Below are 5,330 nucleotides of genomic sequence, written 5' to 3'. Positions count from 1 at the left end.
CAAAACTTACAAGCTTGTCTTTCAGCTCTCCTAAGATCACAGTCAAGTGGAAAGGGATGGAAGCATACTTGGAAAACATATGACAATGTAATTTTCTCCTTTTTAATGCACATTGTTATAACACAGATGATAGTTAAAATGAGGTTCACAGAAACTTGGAAGTTTGTCTTTGTGGATCCCACACAATTTCTTCTTAGTGTCAGAATTCTCTTAGGTTTAAAAGAAAGAGCAGGAAAAAGAGCATATAGCAGGAAAAAAAATCCGACTATGATTTTAGACTGAACCACAGAAAAATAATATAGGCCTTTTAGTACTCATAAATCCTCTCCTTTACTACCTAGAAAAGAGCATAAAAAGGTGATCAGATTCAGAATTTCCCAGGAGAAAACTAAAATCGCATTGTTACAGAGCTAATAGTTGCTAAAATAAATGTTACCACTAGATGACAGCAAATACTCGGTTTTGTGACGTTTGCTCTCCTATGAGAGACTCAATTACCAAAAAAGATGCAGGCAAAGAAATCACGAATTAAGGGCCGAGCTGGGATAAATCCCCAGTCGGAGACAAATTCTGTTCCTCTGGAGACAACAGCAGAGCTCTTCATGGAGTAAAATTCAGTTACAGGGTTGTATATTCTTTGTTGCAGCCCAAGCAGCATGTTGCTTTACAGTCCTAACTTGGAAGAGTTGCCCTTCGTGGTATCAGGCTTTCTGATGCCCTTGTTTGCAAACCAGAACTCCAGAAGCTGACAGGTTTGATTTTTACTCATCCTCCTTCAGTTCATCTGAGGCAGATGCTGATCCCACAGGGATGTTTTCAGGAAAAAAAAAAAGTAGCAGAATTTTTATAGAGAAGCAAAACAAATGTTACAATTAAGAAATTTTGTTTATTCAGTCTATTATTTATGAGCAACATGATGTAGTTGAATATGTGCTCAGCGCGGGGGAGGAGGGGGGCTATAGGTGACCTTTAAAGGTCCCTTCCAACCCAAACTATGATTCTATAATTCTACAGTTCTGTAACTGTCCTCCTAGAAAATACAGTTATAATGTCATGTCAACGCGGCCTTTGTTTAAACAACAAAAGGAATAAGGAAGGGCTTCTTGTGAGGTAGACACAGTTCTGGCAACAAGAAGAACGAGACACAAAGATACGGCCTTCTCTACTTGCCTTCTGCAAAAACGGGTATGATGTCCCTAGCAGAGGAAAGCCAGCCCATAAGGCAATTTATAAACTAGGAAAGTTCATTCTGAGGAAAGCGGAGCAAATTAACCCAAGCAAGTTTGCCCCACACTTGGATATCTGAAGAATAGTTTCCTAATAAAACTTAAGTAAAAATGGGTAGTTTTAAAGTCTTTAAACTCAGATTCCACCCACCTCCCCAAAGTCTGCTGTCATATATGAAGGTAGCCACACCTCAGCCCTGTTAACTAAGCAGACAACAGCTAAAATAAGGAACTTATGCACAGTAACATGTAGGTAACTTTAAAAGGTACTGTATGTGACTTTCCTGGAAAATACCATAAGGGAAAATACAGAAACGTGTAAGTGAAATGAAGTTTGAACCCTCAAGGACTTGTGAAGGATTAAAAAAAAAAAAAAAAAAAGAAACATTTGCTGTATAACAGCCTATAGTTTAAAAATAATTTAATACTATATTATTATTAATAATGTTATATAATAATATTTCATAAAAAATACTTTAAAAAACCACCGGTTATCAGGGTTCATATAAAACCACTGGCATTTCCACTGCCTCTGTTGCATCACAGGTACAGTCAGCACAATAAACTCAAGTATTTTTCTGTGTATGGGAGTGCCAGTTATAAAACACATGCTCCTGATACAAGACAAACCAACGTTTGCTTTCACCCATGGTGCAATATAATACATCTTTATCTGACTGTCCCACATGTTAAACACAGCCCTACCATTGCCTTTACCATGTTAGCTAAATCGGCAGAATCTAACATACTCCCACTTCAAAATGCAGCTGACATATTAAAGGTCCAGATAAGGAAGTATATACATTTACAAATCCTAGACACCAGGAATCTGTTCTCATTTTTTACCTTTAAACCCAGTTTTATCTAGATCTGCATTGTTTTAATTCACCATGAGTCAATTGTTTATAGCAGTAGGATCCCAGTGCTAAGCCTGTGCCCCATCTCTTATCACCCCACGCCTGTACTCCTTTACACAACATTGTTGTCTCCACTTCTCAAGGCCACATATACTGTATCAATCATCATGCTGAATCATTACATTACAGCCATAAATACCTCATTCTACACAGAATGGTGGCTTGTTGCCGCTAGCTCTAAAAAAATCTATGGTAGTAACATACAAGGATAAAAAAGTAAAACAAATTAGCAATAGACACCTCAGTGGTTAGATAAACTGCTGTCACAGGTAAACCAAGTAACACAGACTAAGGATCAGCCAGACCAGGCATGTCGAACCTCAGCCCTAAGGCCCTGCACACTCAGTACAAAACTGCCCATGGCAGTGCCATACTGCAGGGTGACATGGATAGACACACGACTTGGCCATCTTGTGCATAATGCAAGCCCAAGTTTTAGCTGACCTACTTACTGCCTTTGATGTCAGCAGCATCCTGCACTTTGCTGCGGTGAAACGAGGGTCACGCAGTGGCCCCCAACTTGCATTTAACCACTTCAGCTCCAGGGCTGCGGGGAGTTGGGGGCCTGCCTCAGCTTTAACAGGAATTTGTAGTCCTATTGACATGAAGCCCTTGTATAGGACTTCTCACGGGGGGTTGCCACTGGTTTAGTTGACATATGACTCCCCATGGTGTGATCCCCAATGGGAGGTGAGTCGAGTTCCTCCCACTGTTGTCCCCTTTCCACCACAGGTGGCAAATCCATGCACTCCATCCCAGTCACACCAGGCTTGTACTCCTTTATTCTTAACTATGACTTGTTGACAGAGGGTGTTTCTTGGGGTGCAGAAGCAGCAGACTGGCATCCAGGTTGCCCTTCCCTACCCATGCTGACCCCATCTATTTCAGCTGAACTGCCAATCATCTGATATCACCTTCCTCCAAGATATTCCTCCCCCCGCCTTTCCTTGCTGTGGACATGTATACATCCTATGGATATGTTCCTATATTGCACTGTAGCACAAATCCTCCCCACGTTTTCACCCATACAGCTGCACTGTAGGTTTTTGTGCTGCCTCAGGGACAATGTTTCAGCACCTAAAATCACCAGCAGCGGGTAGAGTGCTTGAATCCCCTCTGAGCAATGGCCCCAACACAGCATCCCTGCCCATGCTGCCAGCAGCACTTTGCCACAGGAAGCTTTGTGAGGATTTACACCCAGGAATAGTAGGGCAATCCTGTTTATTTTGCCCTTCCAGTTGCCATCATCCCTATTGATACCCAGTACTGTAAAGGGGTGTGTAGAGGACAGGCCCTGTAGACTGGCAAGTAAAAATACCATCTCCGAAAGCACTGGATGCTTCACAGTGGTCTTGTTCCCAGTTCCACAGTTTTTTCTTCAGCAAATTGCACTCACAGGAATACGAACACCCTGGTACACGTGACTCTAAACCCCATAGAACCCAGGCAAAGTCCACACCACCTTTTTTTCATCTTATCCGAAAGAGCCAGAAGATGTTGTGTATCTGCTGTAATAGCCCCTGGCAGTTTTCCACCCTTCCGTCCACCAAGTATCTGAAAACTGTTTGGCAAACAGAATGGAAGACAAGGCAAAGGAGATAACCTGAGAGGCAGCAAGGACGGAAATGTTTGCACTGTCACTGGGATCCATGGAAATACACAGGAGACAAGAAACAGATGTGCACACTGACTGAAGCTTCTTTGATGCTACTGCTGCAAGCAGTGCAGGGGAAGTCCTAGAGAGGAAGAATAATAGCAACAGGAGACATACAGACAATGTCCAGATGCAGGTGCCCCATTATAGAAACAAAGAAACTCCAGTCTACCGGCGGTTCGCATGGGAATTTTGGAGTATGTGGTTGGTGAGAAAATATAAAAAATAATTACCTAAGCTATGACAAACAGCAAATGTTTAGCCATCTATGGCTTATCTGCCTCGTGGCTGAAGCTCTTGTTAAATCTCTAAACTTCTTTCAAATGGAAAATGAATGATCAGTTGGGCACTTCAGACACTAACGTTTCTAAACAGTTCTTCAATTATATGAGGCATTTATAAGATAGAAGGTATTTGACTGCTTTCTCTAAGACAAACGGAAATATAAGCAGCAACAAATAAAATTGTATTATCTGCAATTTTGCATTTACACATTTGTAACTCAATCCCTAACATGGAAGGCAATTACTTGACTAATTTTCATGCAGGACTAAATGTCATTTACGCAATCCAAAACATGTCTCATTAGAATATGTATTAGTTTTCAAAAAAATGAAGAGATGCAATTGCTAAGGGAAACAGTCACAACATCACTCAACAATACACCCATCTTAATCAAATGAGACACCAGGTCCTGGCAGTGACAGATTAGCAATGTCTCCTCCCTCTCCTCTTTGGAAACAAACTCCAAACTCATTTATGATAGCAGGAGCAAAAAAGAAGTTTTTTAGGACTGCTGATAAGGGAATGGCCTCCTTTGTCTCCTTGGTTTTTTTTTCAGTTTGATGCACCTCTCTTACTAAAGCAAATGTCAGGTATGTGACAACATACCTCTAGTACTGAAACAAACTCCTACTTATCCAGACACAGCAGCATCCATGTGGCACTACAGCTAAAAGTCCGTTCTTCAAATCTGCTGCATGCCCTAGAATTGTTCTGAAATATTTTTTATTCCATCTTATCCTTTTATATTCATTCACTTTGCATTAACTCAGCTGTAGTCAACAAATCTCTCTAAAGCTTAGAGGTGAATAGTGGCTATCAGAGAAGGTACAGGGCAGGAAACTCAGCTCTAAACTGTAGAAGCAACAAGCAGAGATAGAAGCTTCAAACTAAATTTTCAAAACAGCATTCAGAAGCAGCGTCAGAGAACTCCATTAACAAATCACACAGGGCAGCCTAGACAACACAGTGAGAATGTAGTGCTGCCAGGCCCCAAAATCCAGAACCAGCAGGGTCATGGCCTAGAAAATCTATGAGTACAGCTTCATCTTTCAACACTTGGCTATGGGAGTGAACACTGCACTCACAGCTATTATACAGACAGTATATATTCCATGTTGTCTCCAGTATTGAGAATTTTTAGTTTCATTTATACAATAGGTTTAGTATTTCTGCTGGTTTAGCGGTACCTGAGATGGATGTACACATTCAAAAAAAAAAAAAAAAAAAAAATCACAAAGTAAGTCCAGA

Source organism: Pezoporus flaviventris, unplaced genomic scaffold, assembly GCF_033815535.1.
Source record: "Pezoporus flaviventris isolate CSIRO_AGI_PZ_B2104156 unplaced genomic scaffold, CSIRO_AGI_Pfla_v1 ptg000090l, whole genome shotgun sequence".
Classification (NCBI taxonomy): domain Eukaryota; kingdom Metazoa; phylum Chordata; class Aves; order Psittaciformes; family Psittacidae; genus Pezoporus; species Pezoporus flaviventris.
The sequence above is the reverse complement of the archived record's forward strand: the minus strand, read 5'-3'. Positions refer to the sequence as shown.